Raw genomic sequence first — 21,727 nt, forward strand, 5'->3', positions numbered from 1 at the left:
TTTACATATTATTTTTAAAGTTTGAGAAGACTCTTGAAATTGTGATAAACTGTTTTAAAATCTAGGACAGATGATGAACTTTTCAACCTTCCAATATTTTACTTTAGCAACTTAGTGGCCTTAGACCGCTCGGCCATGGTACCACATGGACACTCTTAGCTCACAGATCTGGGTCATGTAGCTCAGGTTACAGTAAAAACATTTTTTTAAATCAATATTTAAAAAGAAGTGTAATGCAAAAAGTGTTTAAATTATGTACAAAATGTTTTGGAAGGTTAAAAAAAGTACATAAATTGACATAAAATATCAATGAGAAAGGATATTTTTATTATTCATTTGCTGTTTAGTAGAGAAAAAACACTTTGACATCAATTACTTATTTTTTCTCAGGGAAAATAATTATGGCGGCAGTAGGTTTTGAACCAATTCCTCCAAAGAATCTGGAACTTTAATCCAGCACCTTAGACACTGCTGATTTTTAGCTAATGCATCTGGATCATATTGATCAGATGTTGAGGAGAAAGGACTTTATTATTATTGATTTTCTTATTAGTGGAGAAAAACACATTGCCATCACTGACTGACATTTTCATAGTAAAATCATTATGGAAGCAGTGGGATTCAGACCCACGCCTCCAGAGAGACTGGAACCTAAATCCAGTGCCTTAGACCACTCGCCCTTGCTACCCCATGGATGCTTTTGACTCAAAGCTCAGAGTTCTGGATCATATAGTTAAGATTACAAGAAAAAATTGTGTAGTTATAAATCAATACTTGAAAAGAAGTGTCATGTTAAAAGTGTTTAAAATACAAAAATTTAAAAAAGGTACAAAATTAGCAGACAATATTAATTAGAAAGGATTTTTTATTATTGACTTGCTGTTTAGTGGAGAAAAACACTTTGACATCAATGACAGTCGTTTTATCTTGAAAATAATTATGACAGCAGTGGAATTTGAACCCATGCCTCCAAACAGACTGGAGCCTTAATGCAGCATCTTAGACCGCTCAGCCACATTTCTACCTTGACTCCATAGCTCATAGTTTATAATTTTACATATTATTTTTACATTTTGAGAAGACTCTTGAAATTATGATAAACTGTTTTAAAATCTAGGGCAGATGATGAACTTTTTAACCTACCAATATTTTATTTTAGCAGCTTAGTGGCCTTAGACCGCTCGGCCATGGTACCAAATGAACACTCTTAGCTCACAGATCTGGGCCATATAGCACAGATTACAGTACAAACATTTTTTTTTGTTTTAAATAAATTCTTAAAAAGAAGTGTCATACCAAAAGTGTTTAAGTTATGTACAAAATGTTTTGGAAGGTTAAAAAAGTACATCAATTGACATAAAATATTAATGAGAAAGGATTTTTTTATTATTCATTTGCTGTTTAGTAAAGAAAAACACTTTGACATCAATGACTTATTTTTTCTTAGGAAAAATAATTATGGCGGCAGTAGGTTTTGATCCAAAGCCTCCAAAGAAACTGGAACCTTAATCCAGCACCTTAGACACTGCTGATTTTTAGCTCATGCATCTGGATCATATCAATCAGCTATTGAGGAGAAAAGTCTTTATTATTATTGTTTTTCTTATTAGTGGAGAAAAACATTTTGTCATCACTGACTGATGTTTTCATAGTAAAATCATTATGGCAGCAGTGGGATTTGAACCCATGCCTCCAGAGAGACTGGAGCCTAAATCCAGCGCCTTAGACCGCTCGGCCATGCTACCACATGGACCTGTTTGACCGAATGCTCACAGTTCTGGATCATACAGTTGAGATTACAGGGAAAAAATGTGTTGTTTTAAATCAATACTTGAAAAAAAGTGTCATGTTACAAGTATTTAAAATACAAAAAGTTAAGGAAGCATAAAAAAGGTACAAAATTAGTAGACAATATTAATGAGTAAGGATTTTTTATTATTGATTTGCTGTTTAGTAGAGTAAAACAGTTTGACATCAATAAATGTCATTTTCTCTTGAAAATAATTATGGCAGCAGTGGGATTTGAACCCACGCCTCCAAAGAGACTGGAGCCTTAATCCAGCGCCTTAGACCGCTCGGCCATGCTACCACATATCTATTTTGGCTCCAAAGGTCATAGTTTATTATTTTACATATTATTTTTAAAGTTTGAGAAGACTCTTGAAATTGTGATAAACTGTTTTAAAATCTAGGACAGATGATGAACTTTTCAACCTTCCAATATTTTACTTTAGCAACTTAGTGGCCTTAGTCCGCTCGGCCATGGTACCACATGGACACTCTTAGCTCACAGATCTGGGTCATGTAGCTCAGGTTACAGTAAAAACATTTTTTTAAATCAATATTTAAAAAGAAGTGTAATGCAAAAAGTGTTTAAATTATGTACAAAATGTTTTGGAAGGTTAAAAAAAGTACATAAATTGACATAAAATATCAATGAGAAAGGATATTTTTATTATTCATTTGCTGTTTAGTCGAGAAAAAACACTTTGACATCAATTACTTATTTTTTCTCAGGGAAAATAATTATGGCGGCAGTAGGTTTTGAACCAATTCCTCCAAAGAATCTGGAACTTTAATCCAGCACCTTAGACACTGCTGATTTTTAGCTAATGCATCTGGATCATATTGATCAGATGTTGAGGAGAAAGGACTTTATTATTATTGATTTTCTTATTAGTGGAGAAAAACACATTGCCATCACTGACTGACATTTTCATAGTAAAATCATTATGGAAGCAGTGGGATTCAGACCCACGCCTCCAGAGAGACTGGAACCTAAATCCAGTGCCTTAGACCACTCGCCCTTGCTACCCCATGGATGCTTTTGACTCAAAGCTCAGAGTTCTGGATCATATAGTTAAGATTACAAGAAAAAATTGTGTAGTTATAAATCAATACTTGAAAAGAAGTGTCATGTTAAAAGTGTTTAAAATACAAAAATTTTAAAAAGGTACAAAATTAGCAGACAATATTAATTAGAAAGGATTTTTTATTATTGACTTGCTGTTTAGTGGAGAAAAACACTTTGACATCAATGACAGTCGTTTTATCTTGAAAATAATTATGACAGCAGTGGAATTTGAACCCATGCCTCCAAACAGACTGGAGCCTTAATGCAGCATCTTAGACCGCTCAGCCACATTTCTACCTTGACTCCATAGCTCATAGTTTATAATTTTACATATTATTTTTACATTTTGAGAAGACTCTTGAAATTATGATAAACTGTTTTAAAATCTAGGGCAGATGATGAACTTTTTAACCTACCAATATTTTATTTTAGCAGCTTAGTGGCCTTAGACCGCTCGGCCATGGTACCAAATGAACACTCTTAGCTCACAGATCTGGGCCATATAGCACAGATTACAGTACAAACATTTTTTTTTGTTTTAAATAAATTCTTAAAAAGAAGTGTCATACCAAAAGTGTTTAAGTTATGTACAAAATGTTTTGGAAGGTTAAAAAAGTACATCAATTGACATAAAATATTAATGAGAAAGGATTTTTTTATTATTCATTTGCTGTTTAGTAAAGAAAAACACTTTGACATCAATGACTTATTTTTTCTTAGGAAAAATAATTATGGCGGCAGTAGGTTTTGATCCAAAGCCTCCAAAGAAACTGGAACCTTAATCCAGCACCTTAGACACTGCTGATTTTTAGCTCATGCATCTGGATCATATCAATCAGCTATTGAGGAGAAAAGTCTTTATTATTATTGTTTTTCTTATTAGTGGAGAATAACATTTTGTCATCACTGACTGATGTTTTCATAGTAAAATCATTATGGCAGCAGTGGGATTTGAACCCACACCTCCAGAGAGACTGGAGCCTAAATCCAGCGCCTTAGACCGCTCGGCCATGCTACCACATGGACCTGTTTGACCGAATGCTCACAGTTCTGGATCATACAGTTGAGATTACAGGGGAAAAATGTGTTGTTTTAAATCAATACTTGAAAAAAAGTGTCATGTTACAAGTATTTAAAATACAAAAAGTTAAGGAAGCATAAAAAAGGTACAAAATTAGTAGACAATATTAATGAGTAAGGATTTTTTATTATTGATTTGCTGTTTAGTAGAGTAAAACAGTTTGACATCAATAAATGTCATTTTCTCTTGAAAATAATTATGGCAGCAGTGGGATTTGAACCCACGCCTCCAAAGAGACTGGAGCCTTAATCCAGCGCCTTAGACCGCTCGGCCATGCTACCACATATCTATTTTGGCTCCAAAGGTCATAGTTTATTATTTTACATATTATTTTTAAAGTTTGAGAAGACTCTTGAAATTGTGATAAACTGTTTTAAAATCTAGGACAGATGATGAACTTTTCAACCTTCCAATATTTTACTTTAGCAACTTAGTGGCCTTAGTCCGCTCGGCCATGGTACCACATGGACACTCTTAGCTCACAGATCTGGGTCATGTAGCTCAGGTTACAGTAAAAACATTTTTTTAAATCAATATTTAAAAAGAAGTGTAATGCAAAAAGTGTTTAAATTATGTACAAAATGTTTTGGAAGGTTAAAAAAAGTACATAAATTGACATAAAATATCAATGAGAAAGGATATTTTTATTATTCATTTGCTGTTTAGTAGAGAAAAAACACTTTGACATCAATTACTTATTTTTTCTCAGGGAAAATAATTATGGCGGCAGTAGGTTTTGAACCAATTCCTCCAAAGAATCTGGAACTTTAATCCAGCACCTTAGACACTGCTGATTTTTAGCTAATGCATCTGGATCATATTGATCAGATGTTGAGGAGAAAGGACTTTATTATTATTGATTTTCTTATTAGTGGAGAAAAACACATTGCCATCACTGACTGACATTTTCATAGTAAAATCATTATGGAAGCAGTGGGATTCAGACCCACGCCTCCAGAGAGACTGGAACCTAAATCCAGTGCCTTAGACCACTCGCCCTTGCTACCCCATGGATGCTTTTGACTCAAAGCTCAGAGTTCTGGATCATATAGTTAAGATTACAAGAAAAAATTGTGTAGTTATAAATCAATACTTGAAAAGAAGTGTCATGTTAAAAGTGTTTAAAATACAAAAATTTAAAAAAGGTACAAAATTAGCAGACAATATTAATTAGAAAGGATTTTTTATTATTGACTTGCTGTTTAGTGGAGAAAAACACTTTGACATCAATGACAGTCGTTTTATCTTGAAAATAATTATGACAGCAGTGGAATTTGAACCCATGCCTCCAAACAGACTCGAGCCTTAATGCAGCATCTTAGACCGCTCAGCCACATTTCTACCTTGACTCCATAGCTCATAGTTTATAATTTTACATATTATTTTTACATTTTGAGAAGACTCTTGAAATTATGATAAACTGTTTTAAAATCTAGGGCAGATGATGAACTTTTTAACCTACCAATATTTTATTTTAGCAGCTTAGTGGCCTTAGACCGCTCGGCCATGGTACCAAATGAACACTCTTAGCTCACAGATCTGGGCCATATAGCACAGATTACAGTACAAACATTTTTTTTTGTTTTAAATAAATACTTAAAAAGAAGTGTCATACCAAAAGTGTTTAAGTTATGTACAAAATGTTTTGGAAGGTTAAAAAAGTACATCAATTGACATAAAATATTAATGAGAAAGGATTTTTTTATTATTCATTTGCTGTTTAGTAAAGAAAAACACTTTGACATCAATGACTTATTTTTTCTTAGGAAAAATAATTATGGCGGCAGTAGGTTTTGATCCAAAGCCTCCAAAGAAACTGGAACCTTAATCCAGCACCTTAGACACTGCTGATTTTTAGCTCATGCATCTGGATCATATCAATCAGCTATTGAGGAGAAAAGTCTTTATTATTATTGTTTTTCTTATTAGTGGAGAAAAACATTTTGTCATCACTGACTGATGTTTTCATAGTAAAATCATTATGGCAGCAGTGGGATTTGAACCCACGCCTCCAGAGAGACTGGAGCCTAAATCCAGCGCCTTAGACCGCTCGGCCATGCTACCACATGGACCTGTTTGACCGAATGCTCACAGTTCTGGATCATACAGTTGAGATTACAGGGAAAAAATGTGTTGTTTTAAATCAATACTTGAAAAGAAGTGTCATGTTACAAGTATTTAAAATACAAAAAGTTAAGGAAGCATAAAAAAGGTACAAAATTAGTAGACAATATTAATGAGTAAGGATTTTTTATTATTGATTTGCTGTTTGATATCAATAAATGTCATTTTCTCTTGAAAATAATTATGGCAGCAGTGGGATTTGAACCCACGCCTCCAAAGAGACTGGAGCCTTAATCCAGCGCCTTAGACCGCTCGGCCATGCTACCACATATCTATTTTGGCTCCAAAGGTCATAGTTTATTATTTTACATATTATTTTTAAAGTTTGAGAAGACTCTTGAAATTGTGATAAACTGTTTTAAAATCTAGGACAGATGATGAACTTTTCAACCTTCCAATATTTTACTTTAGCAACTTAGTGGCCTTAGACCGCTCGGCCATGGTACCACATGGACACTCTTAGCTCACAGATCTGGGTCATATAGCTCAGGTTACAGTAAAAAACATTTTTTTAAATCAATATTTAAAAAGAAGTGTAATGCAAAAAGTGTTTAAATTATGTACAAAACGTTTTGGAAGGTTAAAAAAAGTACATAAATTGACATAAAATATCAATGAGAAAGGATATTTTTATTATTCATTTGCTGTTTAGTAGAGAAAAAACACTTTGACATCAATTACTTATTTTTTCTCAGGGAAAATAATTATGGCGGCAGTAGGTTTTGTACCAATTCCTCCAAAGAATCTGGAACTTTAATCCAGCACCTTAGACACTGCTGATTTTTAGCTAATGCATCTGGATCATATTGATCAGATGTTGAGGAGAAAGGACTTTATTATTATTAATTTTCTTATTAGTGGAGAAAAACACATTGCCATCACTGACTGACATTTTCATAGTAAAATCATTATGGAAGCAGTGGAATTCAGACCCACGCCTCCAGAGAGACTGGAACCTAAATCCAGTGCCTTAGACCACTCGCCCTTGCTACCCCATGGATACTTTTGACTCAAAGCTTAGAGTTCTGGATCATATAGTTAAGATTACAAGAAAAAATTGTGTAGTTATAAATCAATACTTGAAAAGAAGTGTCATGTTAAAAGTGTTTAAAATACAAAAATTTTAAAAAGGTACAAAATTAGCAGACAATATTAATTAGAAAGGATTTTTTATTATTGACTTGCTGTTTAGTGGAGAAAAACACTTTGACATCAATGACAGTCGTTTTATCTTGAAAATAATTATGACAGCAGTGGAATTTGAACCCATGCCTCCAAACAGACTGGAGCCTTAATGCAGCATCTTAGACCGCTCAGCCACATTTCTACCTTGACTCCATAGCTCATAGTTTATAATTTTACATATTATTTTTACATTTTGAGAAGACTCTTGAAATTGTGATAAACTGTTTTAAAATCTAGGGCAGATGATGAACTTTTTAACCTACCAATATTTTATTTTAGCAGCTTAGTGGCCTTAGACCGCTCGGCCATGGTACCAAATGAACACTCTTAGCTCACAGATCTGGGCCATATAGCACAGATTACAGTACAAACATTTTTTTTGTTTTAAATAAATTCTTAAAAAGAAATGTCATACCAAAAGTGTTTAAGTTATGTACAAAATGTTTTGGAAGGTTAAAAAAGTACATCAATTGACAAAATATTAATGAGAAAGGATTTTTTTATTATTCATTTGCTGTTTAGTAAAGAAAAACACTTTGACATCAATGACTTATTTTTTCTTAGGAAAAATAATTATGGCGGCAGTAGGTTTTGATCCAAAGCCTCCAAAGAAACTGGGACCTTAATCCAGCACCTTAGACACTGCTGATTTTTAGCTCATGCATCTGGATCATATCAATCAGCTATTGAGGAGAAAAGTCTTTATTATTATTGTTTTTCTTATTAGTGGAGAAAAACATTTTGTCATCACTGACTGATGTTTTCATAGTAAAATCATTATGGCAGCAGTGGGATTTGAACCCACGCCTCCAGAGAGACTGGAGCCTAAATCCAGCGCCTTAGACCGCTCGGCGATGCTACCACATGGACCTGTTTGACCGAATGCTCACAGTTCTGGATCAAACAGTTGAGATTACAGGGAAAAAATGTGTTGTTTTAAATCAATACTTGAAAAGAAGTGTCATGTTACAAGTATTTAAAATACAAAAAGTTAAGGAAGCATAAAAAAGGTACAAAATTAGTAGACAATATTAATGAGTAAGGATTTTTTATTATTGATTTGCTGTTTAGTAGAGTAAAACAGTTTGACATCAATAAATGTCATTTTCTCTTGAAAATAATTATGGCAGCAGTGGGATTTGAACCCACGCCTCCAAAGAGACTGGAGCCTTAATCCAGCGCCTTAGACCGCTCGGCCATGCTACCACATATCTATTTTGGCTGCAAAGGTCATAGTTTATTATTTAACATATTATTTTTAAAGTTTGAGAAGACTCTTGAAATTGTGATAAACTGTTTTAAAATCTAGGACAGATGATGAACTTTTCAACCTTCCAATATTTTACTTTAGCAACTTAGTGGCCTTAGACCGCTCGGCCATGGTACCACATGGACACTCTTAGCTCACAGATCTGGGTCATATAGCTCAGGTTACAGTAAAAACATTTTTTTAAATCAATATTTAAAAAGAAGTGTAATGCAAAAAGTGTTTAAATTATGTACAAAACGTTTTGGAAGGTTAAAAAAGTACATAAATTGACATAAAATATCAATGAGAAAGGATATTTTTATTATTCATTTGCTGTTTAGTAGAGAAAAAACACTTTGACATCAATTACTTATTTTTTCTCAGGGAAAATAATTATGGCGGCAGTAGGTTTTGTACCAATTCCTCCAAAGAATCTGGAACTTTAATCCAGCACCTTAGACACTGCTGATTTTTAGCTAATGCATCTGGATCATATTGATCAGATGTTGAGGAGAAAGGACTTTATTATTATTGATTTTCTTATTAGTGGAGAAAAACACATTGCCATCACTGACTGACATTTTCATAGTAAAATCATTATGGAAGCAGTGGGATTCAGACCCACGCCTCCAGAGAGACTGGAACCTAAATCCAGTGCCTTAGACCACTCGCCCTTGCTACCCCATGGATGCTTTTGACTCAAAGCTCAGAGTTCTGGATCATATAGTTAAGATTACAAGAAAAAATTGTGTAGTTATAAATCAATACTTGAAAAGAAGTGTCATGTTAAAAGTGTTTAAAATACAAAAATTTAAAAAAGGTACAAAATTAGCAGACAATATTAATTAGAAAGGATTTTTTATTATTGACTTGCTGTTTAGTGGAGAAAAACACTTTGACATCAATGACAGTCGTTTTATCTTGAAAATAATTATGACAGCAGTGGAATTTGAACCCATGCCTCCAAACAGACTGGAGCCTTAATGCAGCATCTTAGACCGCTCAGCCACATTTCTACCTTGACTCCATAGCTCATAGTTTATAATTTTACATATTATTTTTACATTTTGAGAAGACTCTTGAAATTATGATAAACTGTTTTAAAATCTAGGGCAGATGATGAACTTTTTAACCTACCAATATTTTATTTTAGCAGCTTAGTGGCCTTAGACCGCTCGGCCATGGTACCAAATGAACACTCTTAGCTCACAGATCTGGGCCATATAGCACAGATTACAGTACAAACATTTTTTTTTGTTTTAAATAAATTCTTAAAAAGAAGTGTCATACCAAAAGTGTTTAAGTTATGTACAAAATGTTTTGGAAGGTTAAAAAAGTACATCAATTGACATAAAATATTAATGAGAAAGGATTTTTTTATTATTCATTTGCTGTTTAGTAAAGAAAAACACTTTGACATCAATGACTTATTTTTTCTTAGGAAAAATAATTATGGCGGCAGTAGGTTTTGATCCAAAGCCTCCAAAGAAACTGGAACCTTAATCCAGCACCTTAGACACTGCTGATTTTTAGCTCATGCATCTGGATCATATCAATCAGCTATTGAGGAGAAAAGTCTTTATTATTATTGTTTTTCTTATTAGTGGAGAAAAACATTTTGTCATCACTGACTGATGTTTTCATAGTAAAATCATTATGGCAGCAGTGGGATTTGAACCCACGCCTCCAGAGAGACTGGAGCCTAAATCCAGCGCCTTAGACCGCTCGGCCATGCTACCACATGGACCTGTTTGACCGAATGCTCACAGTTCTGGATCATACAGTTGAGATTACAGGGAAAAAATGTGTTGTTTTAAATCAATACTTGAAAAGAAGTGTCATGTTACAAGTATTTAAAATACAAAAAGTTAAGGAAGCATAAAAAAGGTACAAAATTAGTAGACAATATTAATGAGTAAGGATTTTTTATTATTGATTTGCTGTTTAGTAGAGTAAAACAGTTTGACATCAATAAATGTCATTTTCTCTTGAAAATAATTATGGCAGCAGTGGGATTTGAACCCACGCCTCCAAAGAGACTGGAGCCTTAATCCAGCGCCTTAGACCGCTCGGCCATGCTACCACATATCTATTTTGGCTCCAAAGGTCATAGTTTATTATTTTACATATTATTTTTAAAGTTTGAGAAGACTCTTGAAATTGTGATAAACTGTTTTAAAATCTAGGACAGATGATGAACTTTTCAACCTTCCAATATTTTACTTTAGCAACTTAGTGGCCTTAGTCCGCTCGGCCATGGTACCACATGGACACTCTTAGCTCACAGATCTGGGTCATGTAGCTCAGGTTACAGTAAAAACATTTTTTTAAATCAATATTTAAAAAGAAGTGTAATGCAAAAAGTGTTTAAATTATGTACAAAATGTTTTGGAAGGTTAAAAAAAGTACATAAATTGACATAAAATATCAATGAGAAAGGATATTTTTATTATTCATTTGCTGTTTAGTCGAGAAAAAACACTTTGACATCAATTACTTATTTTTTCTCAGGGAAAATAATTATGGCGGCAGTAGGTTTTGAACCAATTCCTCCAAAGAATCTGGAACTTTAATCCAGCACCTTAGACACTGCTGATTTTTAGCTAATGCATCTGGATCATATTGATCAGATGTTGAGGAGAAAGGACTTTATTATTATTGATTTTCTTATTAGTGGAGAAAAACACATTGCCATCACTGACTGACATTTTCATAGTAAAATCATTATGGAAGCAGTGGGATTCAGACCCACGCCTCCAGAGAGACTGGAACCTAAATCCAGTGCCTTAGACCACTCGCCCTTGCTACCCCATGGATGCTTTTGACTCAAAGCTCAGAGTTCTGGATCATATAGTTAAGATTACAAGAAAAAATTGTGTAGTTATAAATCAATACTTGAAAAGAAGTGTCATGTTAAAAGTGTTTAAAATACAAAAATTTTAAAAAGGTACAAAATTAGCAGACAATATTAATTAGAAAGGATTTTTTATTATTGACTTGCTGTTTAGTGGAGAAAAACACTTTGACATCAATGACAGTCGTTTTATCTTGAAAATAATTATGACAGCAGTGGAATTTGAACCCATGCCTCCAAACAGACTGGAGCCTTAATGCAGCATCTTAGACCGCTCAGCCACATTTCTACCTTGACTCCATAGCTCATAGTTTATAATTTTACATATTATTTTTACATTTTGAGAAGACTCTTGAAATTATGATAAACTGTTTTAAAATCTAGGGCAGATGATGAACTTTTTAACCTACCAATATTTTATTTTAGCAGCTTAGTGGCCTTAGACCGCTCGGCCATGGTACCAAATGAACACTCTTAGCTCACAGATCTGGGCCATATAGCACAGATTACAGTACAAACATTTTTTTTTGTTTTAAATAAATTCTTAAAAAGAAGTGTCATACCAAAAGTGTTTAAGTTATGTACAAAATGTTTTGGAAGGTTAAAAAAGTACATCAATTGACATAAAATATTAATGAGAAAGGATTTTTTTATTATTCATTTGCTGTTTAGTAAAGAAAAACACTTTGACATCAATGACTTATTTTTTCTTAGGAAAAATAATTATGGCGGCAGTAGGTTTTGATCCAAAGCCTCCAAAGAAACTGGAACCTTAATCCAGCACCTTAGACACTGCTGATTTTTAGCTCATGCATCTGGATCATATCAATCAGCTATTGAGGAGAAAAGTCTTTATTATTATTGTTTTTCTTATTAGTGGAGAAAAACATTTTGTCATCACTGACTGATGTTTTCATAGTAAAATCATTATGGCAGCAGTGGGATTTGAACCCACACCTCCAGAGAGACTGGAGCCTAAATCCAGCGCCTTAGACCGCTCGGCCATGCTACCACATGGACCTGTTTGACCGAATGCTCACAGTTCTGGATCATACAGTTGAGATTACAGGGGAAAAATGTGTTGTTTTAAATCAATACTTGAAAAAAAGTGTCATGTTACAAGTATTTAAAATACAAAAAGTTAAGGAAGCATAAAAAAGGTACAAAATTAGTAGACAATATTAATGAGTAAGGATTTTTTATTATTGATTTGCTGTTTAGTAGAGTAAAACAGTTTGACATCAATAAATGTCATTTTCTCTTGAAAATAATTATGGCAGCAGTGGGATTTGAACCCACGCCTCCAAAGAGACTGGAGCCTTAATCCAGCGCCTTAGACCGCTCGGCCATGCTACCACATATCTATTTTGGCTCCAAAGGTCATAGTTTATTATTTTACATATTATTTTTAAAGTTTGAGAAGACTCTTGAAATTGTGATAAACTGTTTTAAAATCTAGGACAGATGATGAACTTTTCAACCTTCCAATATTTTACTTTAGCAACTTAGTGGCCTTAGTCCGCTCGGCCATGGTACCACATGGACACTCTTAGCTCACAGATCTGGGTCATGTAGCTCAGGTTACAGTAAAAACATTTTTTTAAATCAATATTTAAAAAGAAGTGTAATGCAAAAAGTGTTTAAATTATGTACAAAATGTTTTGGAAGGTTAAAAAAAGTACATAAATTGACATAAAATATCAATGAGAAAGGATATTTTTATTATTCATTTGCTGTTTAGTAGAGAAAAAACACTTTGACATCAATTACTTATTTTTTCTCAGGGAAAATAATTATGGCGGCAGTAGGTTTTGAACCAATTCCTCCAAAGAATCTGGAACTTTAATCCAGCACCTTAGACACTGCTGATTTTTAGCTAATGCATCTGGATCATATTGATCAGATGTTGAGGAGAAAGGACTTTATTATTATTGATTTTCTTATTAGTGGAGAAAAACACATTGCCATCACTGACTGACATTTTCATAGTAAAATCATTATGGAAGCAGTGGGATTCAGACCCACGCCTCCAGAGAGACTGGAACCTAAATCCAGTGCCTTAGACCACTCGCCCTTGCTACCCCATGGATGCTTTTGACTCAAAGCTCAGAGTTCTGGATCATATAGTTAAGATTACAAGAAAAAATTGTGTAGTTATAAATCAATACTTGAAAAGAAGTGTCATGTTAAAAGTGTTTAAAATACAAAAATTTAAAAAAGGTACAAAATTAGCAGACAATATTAATTAGAAAGGATTTTTTATTATTGACTTGCTGTTTAGTGGAGAAAAACACTTTGACATCAATGACAGTCGTTTTATCTTGAAAATAATTATGACAGCAGTGGAATTTGAACCCATGCCTCCAAACAGACTCGAGCCTTAATGCAGCATCTTAGACCGCTCAGCCACATTTCTACCTTGACTCCATAGCTCATAGTTTATAATTTTACATATTATTTTTACATTTTGAGAAGACTCTTGAAATTATGATAAACTGTTTTAAAATCTAGGGCAGATGATGAACTTTTTAACCTACCAATATTTTATTTTAGCAGCTTAGTGGCCTTAGACCGCTCGGCCATGGTACCAAATGAACACTCTTAGCTCACAGATCTGGGCCATATAGCACAGATTACAGTACAAACATTTTTTTTTGTTTTAAATAAATACTTAAAAAGAAGTGTCATACCAAAAGTGTTTAAGTTATGTACAAAATGTTTTGGAAGGTTAAAAAAGTACATCAATTGACATAAAATATTAATGAGAAAGGATTTTTTTATTATTCATTTGCTGTTTAGTAAAGAAAAACACTTTGACATCAATGACTTATTTTTTCTTAGGAAAAATAATTATGGCGGCAGTAGGTTTTGATCCAAAGCCTCCAAAGAAACTGGAACCTTAATCCAGCACCTTAGACACTGCTGATTTTTAGCTCATGCATCTGGATCATATCAATCAGCTATTGAGGAGAAAAGTCTTTATTATTATTGTTTTTCTTATTAGTGGAGAAAAACATTTTGTCATCACTGACTGATGTTTTCATAGTAAAATCATTATGGCAGCAGTGGGATTTGAACCCACGCCTCCAGAGAGACTGGAGCCTAAATCCAGCGCCTTAGACCGCTCGGCCATGCTACCACATGGACCTGTTTGACCGAATGCTCACAGTTCTGGATCATACAGTTGAGATTACAGGGAAAAAATGTGTTGTTTTAAATCAATACTTGAAAAGAAGTGTCATGTTACAAGTATTTAAAATACAAAAAGTTAAGGAAGCATAAAAAAGGTACAAAATTAGTAGACAATATTTATGAGTAAGGATTTTTTATTATTGATTTGCTGTTTGATATCAATAAATGTCATTTTCTCTTGAAAATAATTATGGCAGCAGTGGGATTTGAACCCACGCCTCCAAAGAGACTGGAGCCTTAATCCAGCGCCTTAGACCGCTCGGCCATGCTACCACATATCTATTTTGGCTCCAAAGGTCATAGTTTATTATTTTACATATTATTTTTAAAGTTTGAGAAGACTCTTGAAATTGTGATAAACTGTTTTAAAATCTAGGACAGATGATGAACTTTTCAACCTTCCAATATTTTACTTTAGCAACTTAGTGGCCTTAGACCGCTCGGCCATGGTACCACATGGACACTCTTAGCTCACAGATCTGGGTCATATAGCTCAGGTTACAGTAAAAAACATTTTTTTAAATCAATATTTAAAAAGAAGTGTAATGCAAAAAGTGTTTAAATTATGTACAAAACGTTTTGGAAGGTTAAAAAAGTACATAAATTGACATAAAATATCAATGAGAAAGGATATTTTTATTATTCATTTGCTGTTTAGTAGAGAAAAAACACTTTGACATCAATTACTTATTTTTTCTCAGGGAAAATAATTATGGCGGCAGTAGGTTTTGTACCAATTCCTCCAAAGAATCTGGAACTTTAATCCAGCACCTTAGACACTGCTGATTTTTAGCTAATGCATCTGGATCATATTGATCAGATGTTGAGGAGAAAGGACTTTATTATTATTAATTTTCTTATTAGTGGAGAAAAACACATTGCCATCACTGACTGACATTTTCATAGTAAAATCATTATGGAAGCAGTGGAATTCAGACCCACGCCTCCAGAGAGACTGGAACCTAAATCCAGTGCCTTAGACCACTCGCCCTTGCTACCCCATGGATACTTTTGACTCAAAGCTTAGAGTTCTGGATCATATAGTTAAGATTACAAGAAAAAATTGTGTAGTTATAAATCAATACTTGAAAAGAAGTGTCATGTTAAAAGTGTTTAAAATACAAAAATTTTAAAAAGGTACAAAATTAGCAGACAATATTAATTAGAAAGGATTTTTTATTATTGACTTGCTGTTTAGTGGAGAAAAACACTTTGACATCAATGACAGTCGTTTTATCTTGAAAATAATTATGACAGCAGTGGAATTTGAACCCATGCCTCCAAACAGACTGGAGCCTTAATGCAGCATCTTAGACCGCTCAGCCACATTTCTACCTTGACTCCATAGCTCATAGTTTATAATTTTACATATTATTTTTACATTTTGAGAAGACTCTTGAAATTATGATAAACTGTTTTAAAATCTAGGGCAGATGATGAACTTTTTAACCTACCAATATTTTATTTTAGCAGCTTAGTGGCCTTAGACCGCTCGGCCATGGTACCAAATGAACACTCTTAGCTCACAGATCTGGGCCATATAGCACAGATTACAGTACAAACATTTTTTTTGTTTTAAATAAATTCTTAAAAAGAAATGTCATACCAAAAGTGTTTAAGTTATGTACAAAATGTTTTGGAAGGTTAAAAAAGTACATCAATTGACAAAATATTAATGAGAAAGGATTTTTTTATTATTCATTTGCTGTTTAGTAAAGAAAAACACTTTGACATCAATGACTTATTTTTTCTTAGGAAAAATAATTATGGCGGCAGTAGGTTTTGATCCAAAGCCTCCAAAGAAACTGGGACCTTAATCCAGCACCTTAGACACTGCTGATTTTTAGCTCATGCATCTGGATCATATCAATCAGCTATTGAGGAGAAAAGTCTTTATTATTATTGTTTTTCTTATTAGTGGAGAAAAACATTTTGTCATCACTGACTGATGTTTTCATAGTAAAATCATTATGGCAGCAGTGGGATTTGAACCCACGCCTCCAGAGAGACTGGAGCCTAAATCCAGCGCCTTAGACCGCTCGGCGATGCTACCACATGGACCTGTTTGACCGAATGCTCACAGTTCTGGATCAAACAGTTGAGATTACAGGGAAAAAATGTGTTGTTTTAAATCAATACTTGAAAAGAAGTGTCATGTTACAAGTATTTAAAATACAAAAAGTTAAGGAAGCATAAAAAAGGTACAAAATTAGTAGACAATATTAATGAGTAAGGATTTTTTATTATTGATTTGCTGTTTAGTAGAGTAAAACAGTTTGACATCAATAAATGTCATTTTCTCTTGAAAAGAATTATGGCAGCAGTGGGATTTGAACCCACGCCTCCAAAGAGACTGGAGCCTTAATCCAGCGCCTTAGACCGCTCGGCCATGCTACCACATATCTATTTTGGCTGCAAAGGTCATAGTTTATTATTTAACATATTATTTTTAAAGTTTGAGAAGACTCTTGAAATTGTGATAAACTGTTTTAAAATCTAGGACAGATGATGAACTTTTCAACCTTCCAATATTTTACTTTAGCAACTTAGTGGCCTTAGACCGCTCGGCCATGGTACCACATGGACACTCTTAGCTCACAGATCTGGGTCATATAGCTCAGGTTACAGTAAAAACATTTTTTTAAATCAATATTTAAAAAGAAGTGTAATGCAAAAAGTGTTTAAATTATGTACAAAACGTTTTGGAAGGTTAAAAAAGTACATAAATTGACATAAAATATCAATGAGAAAGGATATTTTTATTATTCATTTGCTGTTTAGTAGAGAAAAAACACTTTGACATCAATTACTTATTTTTTCTCAGGGAAAATAATTATGGCGGCAGTAGGTTTTGTACCAATTCCTCCAAAGAATCTGGAACTTTAATCCAGCACCTTAGACACTGCTGATTTTTAGCTAATGCATCTGGATCATATTGATCAGATGTTGAGGAGAAAGGACTTTATTATTATAAATTTTCTTATTAGTGGAGAAAAACACATTGCCATCACTGACTGACATTTTCATAGTAAAATCATTATGGAAGCAGTGGAATTCAGACCCACGCCTCCAGAGAGACTGGAACCTAAATCCAGTGCCTTAGACCACTCGCCCTTGCTACCCCATGGATACTTTTGACTCAAAGCTTAGAGTTCTGGATCATATAGTTAAGATTACAAGAAAAAATTGTGTAGTTATAAATCAATACTTGAAAAGAAGTGTCATGTTAAAAGTGTTTAAAATACAAAAATTTTAAAAAGGTACAAAATTAGCAGACAATATTAATTAGAAAGGATTTTTTATTATTGACTTGCTGTTTAGTGGAGAAAAACACTTTGACATCAATGACAGTCGTTTTATCTTGAAAATAATTATGACAGCAGTGGAATTTGAACCCATGCCTCCAAACAGACTGGAGCCTTAATGCAGCATCTTAGACCGCTCAGCCACATTTCTACCTTGACTCCATAGCTCATAGTTTATAATTTTACATATTATTTTTACATTTTGAGAAGACTCTTGAAATTATGATAAACTGTTTTAAAATCTAGGGCAGATGATGAACTTTTTAACCTACCAATATTTTATTTTAGCAGCTTAGTGGCCTTAGACCGCTCGGCCATGGTACCAAATGAACACTCTTAGCTCACAGATCTGGGCCATATAGCACAGATTACAGTACAAACATTTTTTTTGTTTTAAATAAATTCTTAAAAAGAAAATGTCATACCAAAAGTGTTTAAGTTATGTACAAAATGTTTTGGAAGGTTAAAAAAGTACATCAATTGACATAAAATATTAATGAGAAAGGATTTTTTTATTATTCATTTGCTGTTTAGTAAAGAAAAACACTTTGACATCAATGACTTATTTTTTCTTAGGAAAAATAATTATGGCGGCAGTAGGTTTTGATCCAAAGCCTCCAAAGAAACTGGGACCTTAATCCAGCACCTTAGACACTGCTGATTTTTAGCTCATGCATCTGGATCATATCAATCAGCTATTGAGGAGAAAAGTCTTTATTATTATTGTTTTTCTTATTAGTGGAGAAAAACATTTTGTCATCACTGACTGATGTTTTCATAGTAAAATCATTATGGCAGCAGTGGGATTTGAACCCACGCCTCCAGAGAGACTGGAGCCTAAATCCAGCGCCTTAGACCGCTCGGCGATGCTACCACATGGACCTGTTTGACCGAATGCTCACAGTTCTGGATCAAACAGTTGAGATTACAGGGAAAAAATGTGTTGTTTTAAATCAATACTTGAAAAGAAGTGTCATGTTACAAGTATTTAAAATACAAAAAGTTAAGGAAGCATAAAAAAGGTACAAAATTAGTAGACAATATTAATGAGTAAGGATTTTTTATTATTGATTTGCTGTTTAGTAGAGTAAAACAGTTTGACATCAATAAATGTCATTTTCTCTTGAAAAGAATTATGGCAGCAGTGGGATTTGAACCCACGCCTCCAAAGAGACTGGAGCCTTAATCCAGCGCCTTAGACCGCTCGGCCATGCTACCACATATCTATTTTGGCTCCAAAGGTCATAGTTTATTATTTAACATATTATTTTTAAAGTTTGAGAAGACTCTTGAAATTGTGATAAACTGTTTTAAAATCTAGGACAGATGATGAACTTTTCAACCTTCCAATATTTTACTTTAGCAACTTAGTGGCCTTAGACCGCTCGGCCATGGTACCACATGGACACTCTTAGCTCACAGATCTGGGTCATATAGCTCAGGTTACAGTAAAAACATTTTTTTAAATCAATATTTAAAAAGAAGTGTAATGCAAAAAGTGTTTAAATTATGTACAAAACGTTTTGGAAGGTTAAAAAAGTACACAAATTGACATAAAATATCAATGAGAAAGGATATTTTTATTATTCATTTGCTGTTTAGTAGAGAAAAAACACTTTGACATCAATTACTTATTTTTTCTCAGGGAAAATAATTATGGCGGCAGTAGGTTTTGAACCAATTCCTCCAAAGAATCTGGAACTTTAATCCAGCTCCTTAGACACTGCTGATTTTTAGCTAATGCATCTGGATCATATTGATCAGATGTTGAGGAGAAAGGACTTTATTATTATTGATTTTCTTATTAGTGGAGAAAAACACATTGCCATCACTGACTGACATTTTTATAGTAAAATCATTAAGGAAGCAGTGGGATTCAGACCCACGCCTCCAGAGAGACTGGAACCTAAATCCAGTGCCTTAGACCACTCGCCCTTGCTACCCCATGGATACTTTTGACTCAAAGCTCAGAGTTCTGGATCATATAGTTAAGATTACAAGAAAAAATTGTGTAGTTATAAATCAATACTTGAAAAGAAGTGTCATGTTAAAAGTGTTTAAAATACAAAAATTAAAAAAGGTACAAAATTAGCAGCCAATATTAATTAGAAATTATTTTTTATTATTGACTTGCTGTTTAGTGGAGAAAAACACTTTGACATCAATGACAGTCGTTTTATCTTGAAAATAATTATGACAGCAGTGGAATTTGAACCCATGCCTCCAAACAGACTGGAGCCTTAATGCAGCATCTTAGACCGCTCAGCCACATTTCTACCTTGACTCCATAGCTCATAGTTTATAATTTTATATATTATTTTTACATTTTGAGAAGACTCTTGAAATTATGATAAACTGTTTTAAAATCTAGGGCAGATGATGAACTTTTTAACCTACCAATATTTTATTTTGGCAGCTTAGTGGCCTTAGACCGCTCGGCCATGGTACCAAATGAACACTCTTAGCTCACAGATCTGGGCCATATAGCACAGATTACAGTACAAACATTTTTTTTTGTTTTAAATAAATACTTAAAAAGAAGTGTCATACCAAAAGTGTTTAAGTTATGTACAAAATGTTTTGGAAGGTTAAAAAAGTACATCAATTGACATAAAATATTAATGAGAAAGGATTTTTTTATTATTCATTTGCTGTTTAGTAAAGAAAAACACTTTGACATCAATGACTTATTTTTTCTTAGGAAAAATAATGATGGCGGCAGTAGGTTTTGATCCAAAGCCTCCAAAGAAACTGGAACCTTAATCCAGCACCTTAGACACTGCTGATTTTTAGCTCATGCATCTGGATCATATCAATCAGCTATTGAGGAGAAAAGTCTTTATTATTATTGTTTTTTTTATTAGTGGAGAAAAACATTTTGTCATCACTGACTGATGTTTTCATAGTAAAATCATTATGGCAGCAGTGGGATTTGAACCCACACCTCCAGAGAGACTGGAGCCTAAATCCAGCGCCTTAGACCGCTCGGCCATGCTACCACATGGACCTGTTTGACCGAATGCTCACAGTTCTGGATCATACAGTTGAGATTACAGGGAAAAAATGTGTTGTTTTAAATCAATACTTGAAAAGAAGTGTCATGTTACAAGTATTTAAAATACAAAAAGTTAAGGAAGCATAAAAAAGGTACAAAATTAGTAGACAATATTAATGAGTAAGGATTTTTTATTATTGATTTGCTGTTTAGTAGAGTAAAACAGTTTGACATCAATAAATGTCATTTTCTCTTGAAAAGAATTATGGCAGCAGTGGGATTTGAACCCACGCCTCCAAAGAGACTGGAGCCTTAATCCAGCGTCTTAGACCGCTCGGCCATGCTACCACATATCTATTTTGGCTCCAAAGGTCATAGTTTATTATTTTACATATTATTTTTAAAGTTTGAGAAGACTCTTGAAATTGTGATAAACTGTTTTAAAATCTAGGACAGATGATGAACTTTTCAACCTTCCAATATTTTACTTTAGCAACTTAGTGGCCTTAGACCGCTCGGCCATGGTACCACATGGACACTCTTAGCTCACAGATCTGGGTCATATAGCTCAGGTTACAGTAAAAACATTTTTTTAAATCAATATTTAAAAAGAAGTGTAATGCAAAAAGTGTTTAAATTATGTACAAAACGTTTTGGAAGGTTAAAAAAGTACATAAATTGACATAAAATATCAATGAGAAAGGATATTTTTATTATTCATTTGCTGTTTAGTAGAGAAAAAACACTTTGACATCAATTACTTATTTTTTCTCAGGGAAAATAATTATGGCGGCAGTAGGTTTTGAACCAATTCCTCCAAAGAATCTGGAACTTTAATCCAGCACCTTAGACACTGCTGATTTTTAGCTAATGCATCTGGATCATATT

At 33.6% G+C, this 21,727-nt stretch overlaps 20 non-coding genes across 20 annotated transcripts; all 20 read right to left on the minus strand.

Moving 5' to 3' along the window:
- Positions 1–1,663: 1,663 nt before the first annotated feature.
- Positions 1,664–1,745, minus strand: TRNAL-UAG (transfer RNA leucine (anticodon UAG)). Its single transcript has one exon. It is a non-coding gene; the product is annotated as a tRNA-Leu (tRNA).
- Positions 1,746–2,007: 262 nt separating this feature from the next.
- On the minus strand, positions 2,008–2,089 carry TRNAL-AAG (transfer RNA leucine (anticodon AAG)). The gene has a single exon. It is a non-coding gene; the product is annotated as a tRNA-Leu (tRNA).
- A 1,701-nt stretch (positions 2,090–3,790) lies between these two features.
- TRNAL-UAG (transfer RNA leucine (anticodon UAG)) lies at positions 3,791–3,872 on the minus strand. Its single transcript has one exon. It is a non-coding gene; the product is annotated as a tRNA-Leu (tRNA).
- A 262-nt stretch (positions 3,873–4,134) lies between these two features.
- On the minus strand, positions 4,135–4,216 carry TRNAL-AAG (transfer RNA leucine (anticodon AAG)). Its single transcript has one exon. It is a non-coding gene; the product is annotated as a tRNA-Leu (tRNA).
- Positions 4,217–5,917: 1,701 nt separating this feature from the next.
- TRNAL-UAG (transfer RNA leucine (anticodon UAG)) lies at positions 5,918–5,999 on the minus strand. Its single transcript has one exon. It is a non-coding gene; the product is annotated as a tRNA-Leu (tRNA).
- A 244-nt stretch (positions 6,000–6,243) lies between these two features.
- Positions 6,244–6,325, minus strand: TRNAL-AAG (transfer RNA leucine (anticodon AAG)). The gene has a single exon. It is a non-coding gene; the product is annotated as a tRNA-Leu (tRNA).
- A 1,699-nt stretch (positions 6,326–8,024) lies between these two features.
- Positions 8,025–8,106, minus strand: TRNAL-UAG (transfer RNA leucine (anticodon UAG)). Its single transcript has one exon. It is a non-coding gene; the product is annotated as a tRNA-Leu (tRNA).
- Positions 8,107–8,368: 262 nt separating this feature from the next.
- TRNAL-AAG (transfer RNA leucine (anticodon AAG)) lies at positions 8,369–8,450 on the minus strand. The gene has a single exon. It is a non-coding gene; the product is annotated as a tRNA-Leu (tRNA).
- A 1,700-nt stretch (positions 8,451–10,150) lies between these two features.
- On the minus strand, positions 10,151–10,232 carry TRNAL-UAG (transfer RNA leucine (anticodon UAG)). Its single transcript has one exon. It is a non-coding gene; the product is annotated as a tRNA-Leu (tRNA).
- Positions 10,233–10,494: 262 nt separating this feature from the next.
- On the minus strand, positions 10,495–10,576 carry TRNAL-AAG (transfer RNA leucine (anticodon AAG)). The gene has a single exon. It is a non-coding gene; the product is annotated as a tRNA-Leu (tRNA).
- A 1,701-nt stretch (positions 10,577–12,277) lies between these two features.
- On the minus strand, positions 12,278–12,359 carry TRNAL-UAG (transfer RNA leucine (anticodon UAG)). Its single transcript has one exon. It is a non-coding gene; the product is annotated as a tRNA-Leu (tRNA).
- A 262-nt stretch (positions 12,360–12,621) lies between these two features.
- TRNAL-AAG (transfer RNA leucine (anticodon AAG)) lies at positions 12,622–12,703 on the minus strand. Its single transcript has one exon. It is a non-coding gene; the product is annotated as a tRNA-Leu (tRNA).
- A 1,701-nt stretch (positions 12,704–14,404) lies between these two features.
- TRNAL-UAG (transfer RNA leucine (anticodon UAG)) lies at positions 14,405–14,486 on the minus strand. The gene has a single exon. It is a non-coding gene; the product is annotated as a tRNA-Leu (tRNA).
- A 244-nt stretch (positions 14,487–14,730) lies between these two features.
- TRNAL-AAG (transfer RNA leucine (anticodon AAG)) lies at positions 14,731–14,812 on the minus strand. The gene has a single exon. It is a non-coding gene; the product is annotated as a tRNA-Leu (tRNA).
- Positions 14,813–16,510: 1,698 nt separating this feature from the next.
- TRNAL-UAG (transfer RNA leucine (anticodon UAG)) lies at positions 16,511–16,592 on the minus strand. The gene has a single exon. It is a non-coding gene; the product is annotated as a tRNA-Leu (tRNA).
- Positions 16,593–16,854: 262 nt separating this feature from the next.
- TRNAL-AAG (transfer RNA leucine (anticodon AAG)) lies at positions 16,855–16,936 on the minus strand. The gene has a single exon. It is a non-coding gene; the product is annotated as a tRNA-Leu (tRNA).
- Positions 16,937–18,636: 1,700 nt separating this feature from the next.
- TRNAL-UAG (transfer RNA leucine (anticodon UAG)) lies at positions 18,637–18,718 on the minus strand. The gene has a single exon. It is a non-coding gene; the product is annotated as a tRNA-Leu (tRNA).
- Positions 18,719–18,980: 262 nt separating this feature from the next.
- Positions 18,981–19,062, minus strand: TRNAL-AAG (transfer RNA leucine (anticodon AAG)). The gene has a single exon. It is a non-coding gene; the product is annotated as a tRNA-Leu (tRNA).
- A 1,699-nt stretch (positions 19,063–20,761) lies between these two features.
- TRNAL-UAG (transfer RNA leucine (anticodon UAG)) lies at positions 20,762–20,843 on the minus strand. Its single transcript has one exon. It is a non-coding gene; the product is annotated as a tRNA-Leu (tRNA).
- A 262-nt stretch (positions 20,844–21,105) lies between these two features.
- On the minus strand, positions 21,106–21,187 carry TRNAL-AAG (transfer RNA leucine (anticodon AAG)). Its single transcript has one exon. It is a non-coding gene; the product is annotated as a tRNA-Leu (tRNA).
- Positions 21,188–21,727: the final 540 nt, after the last annotated feature.

The sequence above is a fragment of the Pseudophryne corroboree genome, unplaced genomic scaffold, assembly GCF_028390025.1.
Source record: "Pseudophryne corroboree isolate aPseCor3 unplaced genomic scaffold, aPseCor3.hap2 scaffold_2692, whole genome shotgun sequence".
Taxonomy (NCBI): domain Eukaryota; kingdom Metazoa; phylum Chordata; class Amphibia; order Anura; family Myobatrachidae; genus Pseudophryne; species Pseudophryne corroboree.